The 23,799-nt window shown below is 37.2% G+C and overlaps 1 protein-coding gene across 2 annotated transcripts in view; it reads left to right on the top strand.

The window, feature by feature from the left end:
• Window positions 1-23,799, top strand: part of ccdc85a (coiled-coil domain containing 85A) — a 495,192-nt gene that overhangs the window by 360,072 nt on the left and 111,321 nt on the right. The window contains exon 4 of one of the 2 annotated variants that reach the window (XR_009515121.1): window positions 12,313-12,433. The exons of the other annotated variant lie outside the window; for it this stretch is intronic. The gene's annotated coding sequence lies outside the window, so the exon portion shown is untranslated. The remainder of the gene's footprint in view (window positions 1-12,312; window positions 12,434-23,799) is intronic. 2 annotated transcript variants of the gene reach the window in all.

Here is a 23,799-nt window from a genome sequence, read left to right on the forward strand (position 1 = left end):
ACATCCAACACATCATCCTTCCATCATCTGCAAAGGAATACTACCACCAAACATACCTTTACCTCTCCTCCACGCTGTACTTTTCACAGGCATCACTCATGCTATGATTTCCTTGTCCATTTGTCCCTCTCCATTAATCTCTGTTCCGGCACTAAACCCTGCAAAAGGCCAAAGTGCTACATCTACACATTTACCTCCTCCCTCACCTCTATTGAGGCCCATGCAGTCCTTCCAGGTGAGGCAACACTTCACCTGCAAATCTGCCAGGGTCATCTATTGTGTCCAGTGCTCCTAATGTGGCCTCCACCACACTGGTCAGACTCGTCTTAAACTGGGGGAATATTTCATCGAGCAATTCCGCTCCATCTGCCAAAAGTGGAACTTCCCATCGGTCAAACATTTTAATTCTGATTCTCATTCCCATTCTGACATGTTGGTTCATGGCCTCCTCTTGTGCCACCCTCAGTGTGAAGGAGCAACATCTTATATTTAATTTGGATAGCCTCCTACCTATAGCGATTTTCCTTACCGTAAAAAAAAGTTTCCCTCCCCTCCCCTCTTCTTCTACTCCCCTGTCTGGCCTCTTACTGGTTCTCACCTGCCTATCCTCATTCCCTTTCTCCTCTGATCCTCTCTCCTCTCCTATCAGATTCCTCCCTCTCCAGCCCTGTATCTTTACTACCCACCTGGCTTCACCTCTCATCACCTTCTAGCTCCACATCTTTATTCTGGCATCTTCACCCTTCCTTTCTTTCCTAAAGAAGGGTCTTGACCCAAAACGTTGACTGTTTATTCCTTTCCATGGATGCTGCCTGGCCTGCTGAATTCCTCCAGCATGTTGGGTGCATTGCTTTGGAGTTCCAGTATCTGCAGACTTCTCATGTTTCTGTTTTTATTTACATCTATCTGTTTCAATGAAAGAATTAACTGAGATCAGAAGGAAGGGTGTTTGTTTTCCAGGGGTGATTGTTGTGAATATGCTGTTATTAGCCCATTCTACAAAACCATAGATTTACACCAATCAAAGTTGACAATTTAGATTTGGAGCATGTATGTATATTTATAATTTCAAACTTCTTTTATTTAGATTTTCTCTTAATGTTGCTTCCTTGATTCTATCCCTTTTACTGAGCAACTTGGAAAACTACCAAGACCTGAATTAACTCATGCAGTTGACATTGTAAATGTATTCACAAATCAAAATCTCAATGACAAGATTTGTGAATAGCACTGGATGTGGTATGGAGTTACATAAGGAAACACTGGGTCAACATTCAAAATTGCATTCATATACAGTACATCTATAGTGCATGTAATTAACAAATTAATTGGATATACAGTAAGAGTGAGTTGTTGAATTGTGGTGGGAATAATTAGATCATTAAAAAGAATTAGAGAGGCAGAGCAATATGCAGGAACAGAAGACAAATCATTGAAAGTAGCAATGTGGGTTAGTTCCTCGAGGGCAGGAATAGAAAAGCCAAGAAATTATGTTGATCATGTAGAAATCTGAGTACTGTGAGTACTGTTCAGATTTCAAATATCCACATAGAAAAATCTATTGAGGCACTACCAATGGTCCCGAAAAAAAAATAAAAAAGTGACACCAGGATCAAAAAATTAAAAATACCATGAAAAATAGGCTGGGGACACCTGTCTAGAAATGCAAAAGCTAAATATCTGAAGTGACAGATTTTCAGGATGATCAATAAGCTTGATAAATTGGATGTGGAGGAACATTCTGCTTATTGGAGAGACTATATCCACAAATGATGACTGTAATGTAACCATTACATCCACCAAAGATGTCAGTTAAAAATAACATCAGATAAATGTTCTTCCTGATCTGTACTTTATCCATGTGAAAAGCCTGTCTTGGTGACAGGACAATTGCTTCACTTTCACTGTCAGTCTAATAGTGAAAATGAAGCAATTGTCCTATGAATGAACTGCTTTACACCGATGGTTAGCAGTTCAATTTCTTTTTACTGATTTTTCCAGTTTTGTTTTTTTACTGATGGGCTTTCTGTTTAATAGAAGTTCCTTTCATTCTGGTTATTTGCTGCCTCATTTGCTTTACACCACTTCCCCTTCTTTTATCATTTCTTTTTGTAGTTAAAAGGCAACCTCCAAAAATAGGACAGCTCTTCTGAATTCTGTTCAACTCAATATGAACCCATACTTTTATGCCACGGAACCTTCTAGACATTACCAGAGATGTCTTTTAGATAGCCAGTTTACTCTCCATAGCTGTTTATAGCAATTGATTGGTGGCATTTATCACCGAAAACATGTTGCCCTTTTTACACAAGGAAAGTGACGTAAAGTAAAACAGATGCAGAATTTATTTTCCAGCCTATATTGTTATGAAGCAAGAGAATCACTGAGTCAGTCCATTCTCAGATGAACAAGAAATGTATTTTACAATGATACCTTCACATCATGGAGGTAGAGAGAAGCACATTCACTTTGTGATGCTTATTTTCTTATAGGTGTTGAGGTTATACCATGCTTTGATTATCTAATATGAAAATCAATCCTCATTCTTTTGTTGGGGTAGTTTCAGGAGTTCCAGATACTCTAGATGGAATTGACGTACATAATAACATAAGAAATATAATCAGGATTAGACCATCTGATCCATCGAGGCTGTTCTGAGACTTCCGGTGGCTGTAATGGAGTAGGTTGCACTAGCTATGTGCTCCAAAATTATTTGCTTACTTTGCTGTTTAAACCTATCTCGGTGAGAGCACCATGAGTAGAAAGCCGTCAAAAAGACCGACTACTTTAGAGACTTTGACTGAAATGATTCAACAAATATCAGAGAAACTCGAAAAATTGGATAAACTGGATGACTTGGAATCCAAGTTTGATTTGTTACAGAATTCCTTTGACCTGGTTAAATCTGAACTGAAAACGCTTAATCGGAAACTTGGAAGTATACAGCAGACTGTGAATGACCATGAAATTCGTATTAAGCTACACGAAGAATCTCTGCCGGTGTTGCAGAAGGATATAGAGGGTTTCAAGAGAATTTCTAAGGAACAACTTAAAAAATTCGACGCATTGCTGAAGAAACTTACAGATCTGGAGACCAGGAACCGAAGGTGCAATATAAGAATTCTTGGACTTCCTGAAAAACTGGAGGGTATCCTATCGATTTTTGTGCTCAAATGCTGAAAGATTTATTCCCTGATATATTATCGGAATTACCAAAATTTGAGCACGTTCACCGAGTTACCCCCCCCCCCCCCCTAATTGGGACCCTGCCAAACCTGGCTCTATTATCATTCGCTTTTATGACTATCAAATTAAAGAACAGATCCTTCGTGAATCAAGGAAGAAACGTATATTACAATTTCGTGATCAACAATTTCGGATCGTTCAAGATTATCCACCGGAAGTTCTAAGAGCTAGACAGGCTTTTAAAGAGGTCATGTCTGATCTTTTTAAGCTTGGCTGTCGCCTTTCTCTCAGAGATCCGTGTAAACTCAAGGTTACTACTTCTGATAATAAGGTTTCTTGGTTTACGAAGCCTGAAGAAGCTAAGAAACTTTTACAAAGTCTCCATCATTAAATTCAACTTAGAGTTGTTTTATGTTAAATGTTTTAATTTCAGGTGTTCAATCAAGTAATTGGCGTTTTGTTGATAACAAGGTTTCTTGGTTTTACGAAGTTTTAATCATTTGTTTGACTAAGTAACTGGCACCTTGTTATCTCTCAAACTATGCAAAATATGCAGGCAGACTGCATCCATTTTCTCTTTTGCTGTTTTTCACAGCTCTTTTTAAACAATACGTTATATTCTCTCAGTGTTATGTAGGAAGCTATCTAAACCGCTTCCCTTTTTAATTATCTTCTATTTGTTTCTTTACTTTTTTTTGCACCCGTGAGTTTAAGTTGTTTTACTTATTGATTTTCCATATTTGATTTTCCTTATCTGTCTTTCCTTTTTTACCGAGACTAATACTTACATTTTCCCATAGTTTTTTTATTGTAATCAGCAAACTTATTTACTTTGATTTTTTTATATATATATATTTACAATCATTTATTCAACGCAGCTATACATATATATCTTATGGAGCCACCGGAGTTTTGGGTTGGGAACGTTAGAATTAGTTTCCAGCCTCCCTTGGCAGATTTTTCTCTTTGGGGGGAGGGAGGGGGCAAATGGGTTCTTCTATAAAGCTGATTGGATGTTTTTACTGTTTTACTTATTCACTATCTACATGTCTGTGATTACCTTTTATACATTACTAAAGGATACTTGATGGATTCTTTTATTAATATACTCAGTTTTAATCTGAAAGGTCTACATAACCCTATTAAACAAAATAAGATTTTCTCTTATATCCGGAAACTTAAAACTCATATAATCTTTCTCCTAGAAACCTATATTCGTAAAGATGATATTTCACGTTCTTTCAAAGGATGGAAGGGTATTCATTTTCACTCACCCTCTCAATCTAGATTGAGAGGCGTCTCTATCCTGTTTGATCAGAATTTATCCTTTATTCGACATAATGTAATTTCTAATACAAATGGGCACTTTGTTATTGTTTCGGGTAGTCTTGTGAATAAACTAATCGTATTTGCGAATGTGTACACTCCAAATACAGATGACTCCTTGTTCTTTGAACATCTTTTCTCTTTTCTGTCTGATTTGAATCAGTATTCCTCAGTGATGGGTGGAGATTTTAATTTTTGGCTTGACCCTATGTTAGACCGCTCTTCAAGTAAAACCCCTGTCACCAATAAATCAGTCTTACTTTTTAAATCTTTTTTATCTCAATGTGGTATTCTTGACGTGTGGCTTTTTTTACACCCCCAAGAAAAGGAATATTCATATTTCTCTCAGGTTCATTATATGTACTCTCGGATTGATTATTCTTTTATACACAGAAACTTGCTTCCACTGGTACGATCCTGTGATTATAAGGAGATTGCTTTGTCTGATCATGCACCTGGCTTTAAGATTACCTGTTTACTCTGTACCAAATAGAAGCTTATCATTGTTATCTGATAAAAATTTTCTAAAGTTTTTGGAAAATCATATTACTTTTTTCTTTAAAGAAAATTTTAAAGGAAATACTGCTGGTAATATAGTCTGGGATATTTTTAAAGCATATATTCGAGGAGAAATTATCTCTTACTCTACCTATATAAAGAAAAAAGCTGACAAAGAAAGGTCTGACCTAGCAGCGATATTAAAAGATCTTGATCGAAAGTATGCCCTACCTCCAGATCCAAGTATATATAATAAGCATTTTGAAATCCAGTCCAAGTATAATCTTCTGCTGACTTACCCAATTGAACGACAGCTGTTGAGAGTTAAAACTCAATTTTACATTCACGGGGATAGAACTGGTAGGTTATTAGCCAATCGCTTAAAATCTTTTACAGTTAATCGTAAAATCGCAAAAATTTTTAAAGATAATGGAACTACGACATCCGACCATTCTGAAATTAACAACATATTTAAAGACTTTTACCTTAAGTTGTATCAGTCTGACTCTTCTTCAGATGATACCTATATGAATGCTTTTTTCAGTAATATTAACATTCCTACATTGTCTGCTGATAGTCTAACACAGTTAGATCAGCCTATTTCCAATGAAGAAGTGGCTGAGGCTATATGTGCTTTACATTCTGGTAAGACCCCAGGATCTGATGGCTTTCCTGGGGAGTTTTATAAAACTTTCACTACGTTACTTACACTATATTTATCCTCTGTTTTATCAGAGTCCTTTAAATCAGGTAAACTCCCTCAATCTTTTTATGAAGCTTTTATATTCTTAAAAAAAAAATCCAGCTGAATGTTCTTCATGCAGACCGATTTCTTTATAAAATGTTGATGCAAAAATTTTAGCCAAAATCTTAGCTTGAAGACTTGAAAATATTCTACCATCTATTATATCACATGACCAGACAGAATTTATTAAAAATTGTTACTCACATTTTAATATATGTCGGTTATTGAATGTGATATTTTCACCATCCAAAAAAATACCAGAGTGTATATTATCCTTAGATGCAGAAAAAGCCTTTGATAGGATTGAGTGGGATTATCGTTTTAAGACCTTAGGAAAGTTTAATTTTGGGCCTAATTTTATTCGTTGGGTTAAATTAATCTACTTGTCTCCTACCACTCAGGTTATTACTAACTCCCAAATTTCTAAGCCCTTTTAATTACAGCGGGGAACTAGACAAGGTTGCCCTCTTAGTCCTTTACTTTTTGCTTTAGCTATAGAACCCTTAGCAATAGCACTTTGAGAAGCTAAGGACATTTCTGGTATACTAAGGCAAGGTATGTCTATAAAACTTATTTATACGCTGATGATATTTTACTTTTTATCTCTAAAACTGAAACTTCTTTACCTTTGGTACTTTCTTTAATCTCCCAGTTTAGTTCTTTTTCAAGATATAAGCTGAACCTACATAAAAGTGAGCTATTTCCTTTAAATGACCTGATGTCATCAAATGCCAAATTTCTGTTCAAAGTTGTTACAAATCAATTTACATATTTAGGTGTAGCAATTACTAAAAACTTCAAGAATTTATTCAAAGAAAACTTAAACTCCTTATTGGATTATGTGAAAAAGACGCTTTCTAAATGGTCCCCTCTTTCTTTATCCCTAATTGGCTGAATTAATTCGATTAAAATGAAGGTTCTTCCTAAATTTTTATATCTTTTTCAGGCCTTACCTATTTTTATTCCTAAGACGTACTTTGATTCTTTAGATTCAATTTTAACCTCTTATATTTGGAATAATAAACAAGCTCGTTTAAGTAAAGTTTACCTACAAAGAAATAAAGAGATGGGTGGACTAGCCCTACCCAGTTTTAGTTTTATTATTGGGCTGCCAATATAAGGAATATTACTTTCTGGTCCTATTATGTTTATCGTAAAGATTGCCCATCATGGGTCTCCTTAGAAGTTAATTCTGTAAAAAATTCCTCTATTGTCTCTCTTCTTGGATTATACTCTTCTTTTTCAACAAATAAAGCAACAGATAACATAATCGTTAAGCAAACTTTAAGGATCTGGTCTCAATTTAGAAAATTTTTTGCTTTAGCGAATTTTTCATTATCATCACCCATTCTCCTTAATTATTTTTTTATTCCTTCCATGACTGATAAAGTCTGTAAAGACTGGGATGAATTAGGTATTAAGTGTTTCTGGGACCTATTTATCTCAGGATCTCTTGCTTCATTTGACCAATTGTCAAATAAATTTGCATTCTCAAAATCACATTTTTACAGATACCTTCAAATTAGAGATTTTCTATGTTTCCAATTAGCTACTTTTCCTATAGGTCCTGATAAAAATTTGCTGGACGATCTTTTAAATTTAAAACCTTTTGTTAATAGTTCTATTACCGGTATCTATAACTTGTTGATTGATTCTAGACAAAACTTTTTAGGTAAAATAAAAAAAGCTTGGGAGGATGACCTAAATTGTCAGATTTCTGATGATAGATGGAATAAAATTCATAAACAGGTTAATAAATCATCTTTCTGTGCTCGTCATGCTCTTCTACAATTTAAAGTGGTTCATAGAGCTTACATTTCTAAACAGAAGCTGTCCAGTTTTTACCCGAATGTTTCTCCGCTTTGTAATAAATGCAACTCTGCTGATGCCTCTTTAATTCATATGTTTTGGTTTTGCCCTACAATTGAAAAGTTTTGGCGGGAAGTATTTCATACTTTCTCTCAACTTTTTAGGGTCCAGTTTGACCCAAATCCCCTTACTGCCTTGTTTGGTATTATTGCAAATGAAAATATAACTTTAAATACTCCTAAGCTACAGGTTTAGTTTTTACCTCTCTTTTAGCAAGAAGAGCAATCTTGCTTAAATGGAAGGAGTCTACCCCTCCTACACATCTTCAATGGCTACACGATATTATGTCGTATTTAAATTTAGAAAAGATCCGCTGCTTAAATTTGAAACAATCTTTTTATGATATTTGGGGACCTTTCCTAAATTACTTCTCCAATTTATAAAGTTTAACAGTGCACAGACTTTTATGTATACTTTTATCTTCTCTTCTTAAGTGAATGTTTTTTTTTCTAATTATCTATTGTCATCCATCAGCTTTTTTCTTTGGTAGTTGGTAGGGGGTTGACTTTTTTATATATAAAAACAATTTCTTTTATGATGTATGACCTATCTTTAAATTTTTGGTTACAGAGTGGTATACCTTTATGTGTTATGCTATAACATTTTGATCAATTTTATTACAATATATGAATGTACACAAGTTATGTTGAGATGTATCTATGTGTTGCACTCTGTAAATCTTTTTTTTTCTTCTGAATAAAAATATTGTGAAAAGAAAGAGGCTGTTCTGTCATTCAATAAAATAGGGGCTGATCTGACCATGGACTCAACTGCACCTACCTGTCTTTTCCCCATAACTTGCAATTCCTCTGCTCTGCAAAAATCGATCGAACTATGTGTTAAATATTTTTAAACCATTATGAACCAAGAATAGAGATGTGCACAGATACTAAAAACTCACAAAAATTCATTAAGTTTTTAACAATTCATAATATTCAGGGAGACTGGATGAAGATGTTATTGTCATGAGGATGAGTAGGAGAAATAAATCCTAGCTTGGGAAACCAATCAGGGACTGATACTGGCTGAATAGCTCTGATAAAGAACTGGCTCAGACATTCCGATCTGATTGATATCCTGCTTTGCTGCATCATTCTATGATTGTATGACAATATGAAGGAGATGTGAAAATGTATGTATAACTGCTTTCACAGCCATGGATCATGCCGAGCATAAATGCTGATTATATAGATGGTGAGGCCCTTGACCACCAAACACCAGCCTGTGTTATTTTTCCCATTCTGTGTATATATCCAAATAAAGGACTTCAGGTCCTGTACTAACAGCTGCTACGATTCAGAAGGGTTAGTGTGTGCATATGTTGCCATGTCATCTCTGCTTTTACGTATCTTGTAAAATCAGAGTTTCTACATCCTCTTAAGATACCGCTACGAGAAAAGACAATATAGATATACCGGTTTTATTAATTCATCAGCAGGAAATGTTGCCAACCATTTTAAAAAGGTATAAATATCCATAAATATTTATTATGGATATTTAAGTGATTGTGTTATAATTAATCTTTGTCTCTTGGTGAATGTTGACATAGAATGCATTTGTGAATTGGAAAGTTTGCTGATTTGAATTGGCACTGCATGTCAGTTAACTTATTGCCCTTTCTCTGTGTGACAGATGAGTAACTTCCATCACTTTTAGGTGGAAATCTATTATTTTTCCTATATATTCCATTATTTCAGCTTAGAGCTTTTTGGCATACATATTTATTATTGTCAGTAAGTCCTGTTCAAAGCATATGAGTCAGTTCCCATTTTTGCTGAAACCATCAGGCACTTAGGCTGAATAGAAGAGAATGTTTGATCTGTATGATTCCCATGAATGTTTACAATATTGAGACATTAAGACTGTATGGAATGCTTCTAGAAGCAAATCTTTAATGACCAATTTAATATTGTTTATCTATATGATCAGTTTTCATGATTAAAGGGATAACTTACACAGTTATAATGAAGATTGCCAGTGGAAATCAATCAGAAGAGGAGTTCGGCATTAAATTTAAACCATTAGATTTATAAAAATCAATTGTGTTTCCCTGACCTCCTGGCCTGTGACCCTCGTCTGACGTGTGATTTGAAGTGTTCGAAACGCCCTTCTTTGTATAACGCCCTTAACTTTCTACAAGTGAAGACATGCATAAAGAATAGCTGTTTGGTTGAGATATTTGAGACCTGCCATTGTCATTACACCTTTTCAGTTGTGGCTGAAGAAGAGCAAACAGGACTAAAACCTTGAGCAGCAATTCACAGTTCGTTAAACATCTTGTGGTTCCCAAACCATAATGTGCAGTAAATTAATAAATGATAATGTTACAGTCTAAGCTTCCTTTGATAGTTCAACTATTCATTAATTTCAGAAAAATTGGTGACAGACTGGACAGAAAATATTTAACACTGATATGGGATGAGTTCTGGCCATTTGTACAATGTAACTGCAAATTTAGCAAATTGGAAGTAAAGTTCCTTGAAAGCTAGTTTCAACAAAATACTGGATACTGAAAATTCCTCAATTAGCACAGCATATCATTCAATATCTGAAAGAAAAAAAATTCTTTCTAGTATGGTATTCCAGAAAGAAGTCTTAAAAATTGCTGACACACTAATTTATGTTTCTGAGCAGATGTTGTTTGATCTATTATGTATCACTTTTATAAAGGTGCACAGCTGTCCCTTTATGTTTCAGGCTCCTTTAAGATTTTGATTCAGAGAAAGATGTTCCAATATGCTGAAGATCATCTTTTAATGAGGGACAGGATGTGTGGATGGTGTGAATTGCCATTGGATTAAATGGCTTGGAGTTTATTTAAGGTTCTATTTTGCCAAAGATCACAGAATTTTAAGAGCAAATTAGAATTACCATGAGTGGAGTTTCGCCAGTCTGTGGGATTAATCTATAAACAAAAAAAAACTAAAAACAGGTTCTTCATTACAGAACTTGCCACACCTTATGACTGAATCATTTGAAGCTAGCTTCCACTAATTGTTCTTGTCTGGCATGAGGCTGAAAATATGAAATGTTATTAGTCTGTCAAAAAAAATCTACAAATCTACAAAATCTACAAAACATGGTGCATCATATCAAATCAAAAGAAAACATTCCAAAACATGTCAGCAGTTTGCTAAAATTAAATTGTGAGGCTGAAAAAAGTGTTCATAGAATGTGTCACTTAGAAGACACTGTAAAGATGTGCAAGAAGGTATTGTGGTTGGATGAGACTAAAATGCAACTTTTTGGCATGAACACTAAGTGGTACGTGTGGCACAAATCTAATACCGTGCACCACCCAGCTAACACCGTTTCTACTGTAAGGTATGGTGGAGATACTAAGAAGATACTTTTCAGCAGCAAGGACTGGAAATCTGGTCAGGGTTGATGGCAAGATGATCGTTGTTGAATACAGAGAGATCCTGGATAAAAACTTGCTAGCCTCTGCCAGAAAGTATAAACTGGGGAGGAAGTTTGCCCTTCATTAGGGCTACGGCCCAAAGCACACTGCCAGAGCAACCACGTAGTGGCTCCAGATGAAGAAAATTGATATTCTTGAGTGGCTAAGTCAGAGTCCTATCTTAATCTGATTGAATATCTCTGGCAAGACCTCAAGCTTGCTGTCCTTCACCACTCCTCAACTGACATGGCACAGCCTGAGCAACTTTGTAAGGAGCAATGGGCAAATCTTGCTCCATCTCATTGTGCAAACTTATCCACAAAGGCTACTGGCTGCAATAGCTGCCAGAGGTGTTTCAACTACGTAAATACTGAACAAAGGGAGACAAATACTCTTGAAATGCTGGCATTTCAATTTTTGAATTGTTACTTTACATGCTTTGCAATTTTCCCCGTTTTTTTGGACTCTACTGTGGAAAAAAAGAACATGTGATTCACAAATAAAAATCCTAAGTTAAATTGATCAAAATCCCTGGATGTAATGCTCATTTATGCGAACAAAGGGTTGGGGCTGAATACTTTTTCAAGTGAATGTATATGTTTTTAATTAAGGAAGAAATCGTCAGATACACATAAAAATGTAACTTGTGAATCGTTCAGAGTCAGAATCAGAATCAGGTTTAATATCACCGGCATAAGTCATGAAATTTGCCTTTGCGGCACCAACACAGTGCAATACATGATAAACATAGAAACAAATTAATGAATTACAGTAAAAATATCTCTCTGGCTGTCCGTCCCATAGGATGATGATGGTTCCTTCCAGTCAGTTAGTGGGGAAACCCCACTCCTCAGAAAGGAACAGCATGTGTGTGAATGGATTTTAGGTGAGTAGGGGGTTGCACACATCCAGACCCACCCTCTCGACATCCCCTCCCGGATCCAGCGGCATGGTGGGGTCCAAGATGGCTGGGGGATGTTCTGTTGCAGTGAACGGCCAGACCAAGCTTCGATGCAAGGGATGCCCTTCCCGCGCTTCACGGTGCGTGTTTTCTAGATGGCTGTTGACCCTACGAGAGGGTTCAGCCGCCCTTTGACAGGTCTTGTTTTTGGTCTCGCAGGGTGTCTAGCCACCCTTCTCACCAGGCAAGCCTGGTGGGGGAGCCAGATTAGTCGCCAACCACCTGGAAAAAATATATACATATATGAGTTAGATTAAAATTAGTAGTGCAAAAACAGAAATAATAACAAGAAATGAGGTTGTGTTCATGGGTTCAATGTCCATTTAGGAATTGGATAGCAGATGGGAAGTAGCTGTTCCAAAATCACTGAGAAGAAGAAGTCCTTCAAATTAAAGGCACTTTTCTGAGGCACTGCTCCTTGAAGATGTCTTGGATACTACAGAGGCTGGTACGTAAGATGGAGCTGAATGATTTTACAATGTTTTGTAGCTTCTTTTAATCCTGTGCAGTAGCCCCCCCTCCCCCATCCCCACCCCCATACCAGATGGTGATTCAGCTTGGCAGGATGCTGTCCGTGGTAATGATAACTTCTCAAATCTTCTCAAACTCCTAATAAACAAGAGTATGTCCCATCTACTTTTACAATAATTTTCTGCTATTTAGTATTGGGGTTAGTGACATGATTAATAAGCCCCTTAATTGTTGTTCATCATTATTCCATTGTCATCTTTATTTGTAAAATTGCATCATTCTTAAATGTATTAATGAATAGTTTTTGATTATTTTGTTTAGCATATTAAATTTTCAATTTTTTCCTTATGACCTCGAATGTTCAAATGTATTTGAATGGGAACATTAGGAAAAACACATTGTGAAATCAAAGACAGTTTATCGCATTTGGATTTCAATTTGTGGTAAAAAGACAAGCAGTTACCTGCATTATGAGGACAGAGTTTTGTGTAAGGTTTCTCTTCCCCCCCCTGAGAAAACTGGGCCTTCAGAATAACATGTTAGATGGTGCCCATTTTTAGGATTTGGTTCAGTGGCAAGAGATGAATGTGTGCACTGTGCAAAAAGCTGGGGATCTGGAGTGAAATTGTCAGGTCTTGCCAATGCTGGTTGCAGTTGTTGGTAAATACATGTGGATCTGCCAGCTTGTTGGGCTGGGTTGGGGTGGGATTAAACCTACATGTCTGTGATATCAAGGGATTTATCCTGTAAGACAGTTCCCCAGGAATATTCTTTTTAAGTTACACCAACTTCTTATTGAGAGGGTTTATGCGTTGAACATGACATCCCTGAATTCTTTGACGAAAATGTAATTGGGTGGCTTAGTAAGTTTGCAGATGACACAGAAGTTGGCAGATTTGTAGACAGTAAGATCATCAAAGCATAAAGTTGGATAGGCACAGCTCAAATGCCATTTGCTGATGACACTACCATTATTAGTTGAACCTCAGATGGTGACGAAGCGACGTACAGGAGTGAAAGAGATTGGCCTGTTGAGTGGTGATCCAATAACAAACATGCACTGAACATCAGCAAGGCCAAAGAATTGATTGAAGACTTCAGTCAGGGGAAGTCAGCAGACATGGACCTCATTGAAGGATCAGCAGTGGATAGGGTGGACATCAACATCTCAGAGGATCTATCCTGGACCCATCATATTGCGTCATGTTTGGTATTGAGCCATCAGTGCACAGGATCCTAAGAGGTTTCGGGGGTTATAGACTTAGGCAGCTCTATAATATATAATTTTGCTCTTCCCCTCTATGCATTTCTGAAGTTCACATGGTGAACACCACTTCTCTTTTTGAGTCTCCAAGCATAAAGTAAGTTCATTTCAATACCACCCCTCTCAATGAATGAGTAGCCAATTATAATAGCCTCACTTGGACTCATCTGGGCCTGTTGACGTCCTCTTATATGGTTCCTTGAAAGGCCATTTCCCGTAGTCGCTGCATACCTTGTCTTGCTGTGTTACACTCTGCATGACTTATGAGCCTTTCTGGTGGGCTGGGGTAATATCTTCAAATGGCATGCACCACTAGGCTGAACAAGAAATCTAATGTTGACCCACCCCAGATGGCTGCAATGATCCAGTGACGTTGTCTTGGCCCCTAGCATCGCCACCTTGGCATTTGGCAGTCCAAACTCAACCCCACTGTCATCCCTGATTTGGGGAATGTCTTTCATTCCCTAAACCATCTGTCAAAAGTACAGTCCTGCTAACTGTGCCAATTACTCAAAACAGAGCTCAGGGTTCCTTTGATTCCTCTTGAGTGACTAAGTTGGAAATGAAGGACACAACTATACAAACTGTTTGATTAAGTAACTTGAACTAACTCTTAACTAAAAGGACAAAGGAAATCATTAACTCAAAAAATTTTATTTAACACTTAGTTACAAATCTAATTTTACTCAAATAAAAGAGCAAAACTAAGATTTCTTTATTTGTTTTTACACAAATAAGACAAACTCAAGGTTGCATGAAATTCATGGTAGTACTTGTCAGCAATCAACAAAAAGCAATGCTGTTTGTGTATTCTTAACCACACTGGAGACCCAACACTTCAACGAGATGAGAAAAGGTATCAAGTCCACAAGACCATAGAAATAGGAGCAGAATTAGACCATTCAGCCCATTGGGTCTGCTCCACCATTCCATCTGCTGTATCTGTGAAGTACTTCAATCAGTGACTCCCGCTGGAAAAACTTCCTGCTTTTTAAAGCTCTTTGCTGGACCTGCTTGGGAACGCTTCTGTTGCCTCTGCACAGTACGACAATCAACTGGTCACTAGACACTGCTTGCAGTCTAGCCCATGGAAAAGCTCCAAAAATCCCTTGAAGCATTATTATACTGCTCATGGTATCCCTTATCCCCCACCTAAGTGAATAAAAATTCTGTATCAAGCAAGAACACCAATATGCGATTTACCGGAAACCCCCACATGACTTCCAGTAAATCCTCTCAGACAGACCTAAAACCAGACCCAAAAGTGAAACTTAAGTCAGCCATCTGGTTAATGTGTTCATCTATTTTATATCTTTTGCACCAGGGAAGACTCAATTCTGCTTCATCTGACCACACACGTGAGAAGATGGGAATAGAGGGATACAGGCCATGTGTAAACAGGTGGGATTAGTTTAGATTGTCTTCATGGTTGTCACAGACATGGTGTGTTGAAGAGTCTGTTTCTGTGCTGCAAGGTTCTTTGTTCTATGGTTGCATTTTTACCCTCTGATCCTTTATTCTCCATAAAAGTATATCCAACCTCTGAACCCATAGCAGGTCTCATGTGATGTATGTTTAGAAGACAAATTTCCCAAGGTGCCTTTTGGGAGACTGTAGGATGTTGGGGTTCTCCCAATAAACTCGATGTGGTGTTGAATGTCAGAACCCATTGGGAAGGGTGGTGGCATGGATATCTTGAGCAGTTGCTAGGTTGGGCCTCAGACCAGCACTTCGTCAATGATATCTGTGTTCAGGGAAAGTACTGCATGCAGCTACTGCAGTGAAAGCAGCCAGTTTGGCAAAGGCCTTTTTGAACTTACTGCCTTTACTTCTTTGATGTGTTATTCCGAATGGCAAAACTGATGGAGAAAAGGGAAAAAAACGGAGAGAAAACTGCAATAAACTGACCTTGATACTTCTCTGTCTCAAGGAATGTTCCATTTTAAGTGATAAAATCCGTCTCAGAGATACCAGTTTGACTATTTGTTTTCTGTATGCAAGAGAATGCAAGATGTCTTTTTGATGGCTTTGATAATGTACAACCTCATTTACAAAAGTCATTGATGTTTCTACTTAGTCTCTTTACAGATATTACATTGAATGAACAAACATTTGTAATGTAAGATTAATTGTAGTTTTACTCAATAGTAACAGCATGGTTCTGTGATTACCTAATGTTGTGTTCTGAAGGCATTTATATTATCCTTGTGAGATATTTCCATTAACATTCCATCCAATCTTGCCTGGCACATGACGTATTTGCTCGTGATTCCTGTTGGCAGGAGAGTGTCTCACTGTATTAAGTAACCTTGCATATCTATCAAATGATGTACTTTGGCTGCTCTTTTGGAATCAGGTTTGATAAATGAGAGGTGAAAGTTAAATTTTTCCAGACAGGGTAAGTAGTTGAACAACAGAGTTTTGTTAGTCACATATTTTAGGTTTCTGTGAGCCATCAAGAACTGTCCCTTTCCAATGAACAGATGCCTGCAAACAGAATAATGAGAGCTAAAAAATACATTTGGTGAAGTGATGACAGAAAAGATACTGTTTATGATTAATGACTTGCAATGTAAATGTGATTGATTTCTGGCAGAGATTCACTGTTCTTTTCAGCAATAATTTATCTTTATTCTGTGGTTATTATCAATAAATTGGTCTGAAATCAGAAGGTGTCATCCATGATGCACATCACAAGATCAAGACACTCACAAAAATGTGCAAACCTGATAGAGTGTATTTATTTATTTAGCTTTATTGCTTCTTTCACATTGCTTAAGGTGGAAAGCTGAAGCCATTTCTTCTGGTTTTGATTGTAAAGCCTAATGAAGCATGATAATTGTTATGTTCTAATATAGTATATTTTTACTCTGTATCATCCATTTGGCTTCTCAGGTATAAAAATGTTTTGTAAAAGTGCTAAGAAAAGCTCAAGGTAACTAGAGGTCACTTGCTACTGACTGGCAGAAGAATGTTGTGATAAGCTCATAGCCTTTGGCTTTTCTTCAGTTTGCAGGTGGTGTAAATTTTTGCTGCAGACCAAAGCACATGGTTCCATTTTATCAATAACACTAGGAAGCTACTACAGGATTTGCTTTTAAAAGATCTGTTTCAGATTTGTAACATTTTTGCATTTAATGTGTCACGTCTCAACGTATTAGTTACTTTTGGGTTATTTGCTGCTGGGTAATAAATCGTATTGGTGTTAATTGACTGCAAATCTTGGGAGACATTTTACCTTGGGGGAAAAAGCAGTAAAGAGGGAAACTCTGGAGAGTGCATCAAAGTGGAAGGCAGCAAGCTATCGCTGGCATTAATTTTATACACAATATCCCCAAACTTCCACAGCTGCTTGCAGGGGTTGTGCCCATTGATGGTATCCAACACTGAGCCATGCCAGCAGACATCCAGACAGTAATATTTCTTATTGCTACTTCTAATTGTCAAGACAGGTTCCTCACAGACCTGGGCAAGTATACCTTTTTTGTTCCTACAGCCTTCTACTCAAGCAACAAGTTAGTTGTCTTCTTACACTGGTTTTCCATTCCTGTCTGCTCCATGGATCTCAGCATCAAACCCCAGTCCATCATTTGGCAGTGGTGGGGAGGGTGGCCTTTCTGTCCATTTGAATGTCCGGAAATAATTAAAGCTGCCCCTAACCTGACGTCTTTTGTCTCTGTAGGGATCCTACAGTAATGGCACAGAGTCCACAAACTTTATGAAAATCTTTTGGCCTTGCATTCAGATAAGAACTGTCATTGGCAAGAGGCAGCGACTTTGTTTGGAAGTTACATGGTGTCCTTACCCACATAAAGGTTGAGCCCATCCTGTTGAGCATCCTTGCTTGTGGATTCATGCCAGTAACAGATTTTCCTGACTTTACAAGAACCAGGAGTCTACCTAAGAATGTGGAGAAAGTCTCCTGAGACAGAGGATAAATTGAAGCTGGAAGAATGATGAGTTGGACAGTAATTCACCAAAATGAAATTGTTAACAAGCAACAACACACACGAGATACTGGTAGAACACAGCAGGCTAGGCAGCATCTATAGGGAGAAGTGCTGTCGACGTTTCGGGCCGAGACCCTTCGTCAAGACTAACCGAAAGGAAAGGTAGTAAGAGATTTTAGAGATTTCAAATCTCTTACTATCTTTCCTTTCGGCTAGTCCTGACGAAGGGTCTCGGCCCGAAACGTCGACAGCGCTTCTCCCTATAGATGCTGCCTAGCCTGCTGTGCTCTACCAGGATTTTTTGTGTGTTGTCGTTTGAATTTCTAGCATCTGCAGATTTCCTTGTGTTTGCTTGTTAACAAGCAGTCATATTAGTGGCCCTTAGAATCAGTCCTGCACTTTGGACCTCATAGTGTAAAAGGTTCTGCAGAAGTCCCACTAGCTTCTGAGAGTAATGTTCAGCACTTAAAATAAGCTAGAAGATGTTTATTACCATACAATTATTGTTTATTGTTATAATAATAATACAGCAACTTCAAGCAAGGAGGAAATGCATTTTAAATGCCATTGTCTAGAAGTCACCAAAAATTGTGCAGGGCCAACAGTTTTGTAAAAGCAGTATCTTCTTACACCCCTCACTACTGACATGCATGAGGTTGCTCTGTTTATGTTCAAGTTGAAGTTGAAGTTTATTGTCATTCGACCATACACATGTATACAACTAAATGAAACTTTGTTCCTCTGGGGCGAAGGTGCATGACACAGAGTCACACACAGCACATAGAGTTACAATCCAGCACACACAGTCACAAAAAGAATTATTAGCACAAGTCCCTGTGGGACGTGACCTGAAGTTTGACAGGTTGACATAAAGTGCAAGGCTGATCTTTCTATAATACAGCATGATGACACTGGTACTATTATTATAAAGCAAGCAGTAGTATAAATATATGAAACAGCAACAATAAAAGAAATGACCAGTGCAGGGTGAGACTGTCTGTAAATTGGGGAGTGGGAGTGGGACAGGACATTCAGATAGGTCAGATAGGGTGTACATGTGTGCTGGGTGGCAGCAGGGTGTTAGCAAATTCTAATAGCCTTGGAGAAAAAGCTTTCACTCAGTCTGATAGTTCCGGTTCTGTGGTGCCTTCTCCCTGATGGCAGGAGGTCAAAAATATGGTGGGAAGGATGGGAGGGGTCTCTGAAAGTTGAAGAGAGTCCCTGATGATGGTTTTAGCTGTCCTCACAATCCATTCCAGGGTCTTGCGATCTGTTGCATTACATTTCCCATACCAGACAGTGATACAGCTGGTCAGGCCACTCTGGGTGTTGCTCAGGTAGAATATGGTGAGAATGGGTCTGCGGGGAATCCTCACTTGCCTCAGTCTTTTCAGGAAGTGGAGGCACTGCTGTGCTCCTCCACTCCTCCCTGCGTTAGAAATGAACTGAGCTTGTCACAGTTGCTTAGAGCTAGTAATTAACAGTATGTGTAATTTATGAATTAGCACCAATCAACATCTTTGGCACCATCAAGTATAAGAATTCAATGCCATTGCCTATGGTTTTGAATATTTCTGGGAATTTTTAAAAAGGCAAATTTAAAACAAGTCCTCTTCCACATTTCCTTTATCTTTATTTCCCTCACTATTAACCTAGTCCTTTTAGTTATTCTTCTTCAATAATTTATTTGCCATTTACTATCTTTGCCTTCCATTCTCTGACAGTCAGGTCTTTATTTGCTAATCCTTCATTTAGATTTGCTAGAGTAATATTTATTTGGTTGTCCTGTTCCCTGTAGTTCCAGATATCTGGTGTCTACTTATACACCCAACAACAAAAGATGTTTTAAAGCTATGCTACTGGGACAAATCTAACTAACAACAGATGCTTCTGGATGGCCTGCTGCAATAGAATCTTGCCCATTATTTCTTTGTTCATTCATTTGCTGTTTTTGAGTCTTTCCTGTATGGAAATTGTCTGGTACAGCCATCTAAATTGCACCAGTAATTGTGTTTGAAAAATTTGTCATTGGCTTAAGGATTCTGAAATGTGCTGCATGTTTCATGTAATTGCAATCTTGTTTGACATGCGCTTGTATGTAGTGAATGTAATGCATCTGTGCAGAGTTCAGGTTATGTGCTAAATAGGCTGGTCATGTGATATTTATCAAGATGGATCCCTGGTATTTGTACCTGTTTATTATAGCACTTAACTCTAACATTTGGCAACAATAAACACATTGTAATTAGATGCTACCATTTAACTTTAAATACAAAAAAAAAACACAAAAGCTGTCTCATGAAAATGCTTTTGTATTTCTGGTTCAATTTCTGTAATGCTGCAGAATGATTATTAAAATAATTTCCTACTGCTAGTTTTGAGTGACTGAACCAGCCAAAAGCCCATTGACAAATTGACTCCACTCTTGGATGAAAAAGCATTTGTGACAGACAAGTCACAGCTAAATAAACACTTCCACAGTGTTATCATAGATTGGAAGGACCAGAAATCTGTGCTTTTGTGGACTAAACAAACCCTGATTCATGAGAGGAATAACAGGCAGTTTTTTAAGCCTACAAATCGAGCTGCTTAATTTCTCATTTACTGATTCAGGGATGCTAAGAGGAATAATATTCATATTTTCCCCACCCTAGTGGGTTCCTTCAGGCAGTAAACAGGAGAGAGTTTGTGGATTTTCAACGATTGATTGTTGGAGCTGAGGGTGGGAGGTGTTGTTGTAGTGGCCATTCCACATTAAAATGAATCTTGCTATCTAATGTTTGCTTTTAATATTAGCAACATAAATAACTAAACTGTACTGAATTAATATCTCGCTAATTTTTTCTGCTCTTCATAATTATATAGGATACAAGTCACAGAAACAATCCATTCCAGTCAGCCGTGTTTCACACAGGGTCCTTTCCTTTCAAAGTCTATCAGTGTAAATTGAAAATGTTGCAAATTCTTATTGGGTTGAACAGCATCTGTGGTCCAGAATCCTCCTTTAGAACCGGGGAAGAGGAAGAAAAGAAGTTAGTTTTCAGAGGAGTCAAAATGTGAAGGGTGGATTATAATAAAAGGATTATTTCTGAGGGTGTGTCCAGATGGCTTAATGGGGAGAGGGAGCACATTAAGTTTCTTTGACTGCGTCGTGTGTTATAAATGACGAAGTTTTGAGACGTGCTCAGCAGGACAGACTATACAAAAAGAACTAAACTGATGTGTGGTGATCTGTGAAATGGTCAGTTCTGATACAGACTAAAAAAAATGAACATCTGCCTAACACTGGAGAATTTGATTTTGTCAAGTTGGTATTTGATATTGGTAGTTTTATGCTCGGTTGGAAGATGAGGAGTTATTTTTCAGGATTCTGTTGGATTTCATTGGAACAATGCAGCAGTCACATGTAGAAAGAGCAAAGTGGGACTGGCATTGTGTGACAATAATCCCTTCTTTTCTATTGCAGTACAGCATCAGTAAAATCAGCTATTCTTTTCACCACTCTTTGTTGGATTTCTTTATAATTTGTTTGGGATTATTATTTTAAGATGACGACCAATGTTAAATTCCAGTGATTTACGGGAATCCACATATTATTTTATGAACCGGGAAGAGGCTAAATAGATGCCCAAACCAAGAATACTAATAATCATGTTGTTGTGACTTGCAAGTCATTTTCTTGGATATTGCAGTAGGAAGGCAGGAAAATGAGATGTATTTTTTGGAGTAGCAAGTCAATGTCAGAACATACTTCAATGCATCCAAAAGGTTCATTTGAACCTCTAATGGAGTCACTCTGAAGACTTACTCAAATGTAAGGTTAGTTAGCTTTGACTGCGAAGCCAGAGGATTTTTTTTCTTAATTTAACCCATCTAAGTTAGCAGGTCAGTAGAAATATAGCAAAATGAATTTATGCCAGTACAGTAAACATTTTTCCTTGTTCCCCACTTCTGGATTTTGTTAAATGCATCATGTGTTTATTCAAATTCCATGAAGTAATAATTCTAAACAGTATATAAATGAAGGAGCTAGATAGATATCTGATGGATAGGGGAATCAAGGGATATGGGGACAAGGCAGGGACTGGGTATTGATAGTGAATGATCAGCCATGATCTCAGAATGGCGGTGCAGACTCGAGGGGCCAAATGGTCTACTTCTGCACCTATTGTCTATTGTCTATAATGATGTAAAACTAATCTTTGAGTGCCTGCAATCAAGCTGTTTTAATCGACAAAGGATTGCAGAATAGATGTCTGTGCTATGGTATGTGAATAGAATACTGCCCATTCTTTTCTGAGTATGTGTGATCATTCAATGAATAGTTCTTTCCTCCCAAAGTAAGCACTAAAATATGTATACTGCATCTAGCGGAACTGCAGTGATGCTGCAATTCTGGTATGGCAGTTTTATGCTATTCATTTCAATGTGTTACATATTCCACCGAACACTGTCAGAAACTGACATGTGAATTTATAAACGTACATGATGTTAGTCGTGCATGGCAAGAGACAGAAGCTGAGAATGTCAATACCACATCATATATTGATTTTGTCTCAGTCTCGCTCTACAGACTTTAACATAGTGTCAAGGATCAGCTTACTCTCTTTAATGCAAGCCTTTGCTATTCTAGGCAATCACGATTAAACTCCTATTTCTAGTTTCCTTTCAGGGTCTGCCTTAGAATATAATTTTACTACAATGGAATTCCTTCAGCTAAGTCCTAGTTTAGTTGTTTACATTTTTTAAACCACTTGAAAACTGACAATTCCCACAAATACTTGTAAGCACAATGTAGGATGATCTCGATTAACAGACAGCTGGAACATCTGGAATTTATGAAGACGGGGCGGGTGGGGGGACAGGCTAGAAGAGTAGTGAAATCAGTTGGACTAATGAGGGCTTGTATTATGCTTCTGCACTCGAGGCTGAGGTTAAAATGGGTGACATTACAGAAATAGCTTTGAGTAAGAAGCTTAGCTTGAAGTCAAATGGAACAAAGTTGAGAGTAGTTTAGCTGGAATTAAACCATTTTTCATCTATGGAAATAGATTTAGTGGTGAAGATTTATAATTTGTTTTGAGATGTAGATTGATTATCTAATAATTACCCAAATATAAAAAAAAATCTGCCTTATCAATGACAATCACAACTTTATGCAGTATAGGTTGAGTAACAACACATAGGCAAAGGAAAGGTGTGGTCAAGAGAGAATTCTACGAACAATGGCTCTGTGTCTTAAAGTACTTCAGTGGTTGTAAATTGTTTTGGGATGACCTGAAAGGGGATGATAGATTCTATACACATGCAAATATGTTCTTATTAGCTTATTATTTCACTGACTTTGTCAAGATAAATGTAACACTACTTACCTAATAAGAGAGGTTAGCAATCAAACTACAGTAACTGCTATTTACCAATTTGATAGAACTGACCTTGCCTAATTTTTTCTCCATTTAGCTCAGCAAAGAATTTTGTCTTGTTGGTTATGTTTTGAATACATTTATAATGAGAACTGATATAATACAAAACATGAGAAAATATAAAACCAGAAGAGGCTGTACTCCACCTATGGAATTTATTCCTATTCATATGATGTTACATAATAATAATACATTATGTTTTGGGTTTATTTTGTTTTATTGACCTAAAAAATATTTTTGTGAATTGTTTATATGAGGGAGCATTAATGGCCTCTCTGAACTTCACAATGGTTTCAAAGGGAATTGGTCAACTAGTTACTAGTGTTTTTATATAAACTAGATAAAGATTGTTGCAGATTGTTGCTTAACACCATTGTGTAAGGATTATCTTTATACTTAAATGGTCTACCTGAGTATGGATAGATCTCAAGGAACAGCATTATTATTGCAGGCCTGGTGGGAGGTAGATGCTGATCGCAAACTGCTGGGAAGTTTTCACTGAATTTAAAACAATCTTTGTGCTTTAAGCTTATTGTAATAATTGGGTTAACTCCCAAGAAGGCAGACATTTTGAACATAATGGTTTGCAAGCCCCATGACTCTTTAAAAAAAACATTTTATGTTTTCTAAAGATATTTTGTTTGAAAGGATAAAAGGTTTCCTCATTCTATAAGATGTAAAACAGTAATTCTGAAGAGTGGACAAA

This window comes from Hypanus sabinus, chromosome 12, assembly GCF_030144855.1.
Source record: "Hypanus sabinus isolate sHypSab1 chromosome 12, sHypSab1.hap1, whole genome shotgun sequence".
NCBI lineage: Eukaryota > Metazoa > Chordata > Chondrichthyes > Myliobatiformes > Dasyatidae > Hypanus > Hypanus sabinus.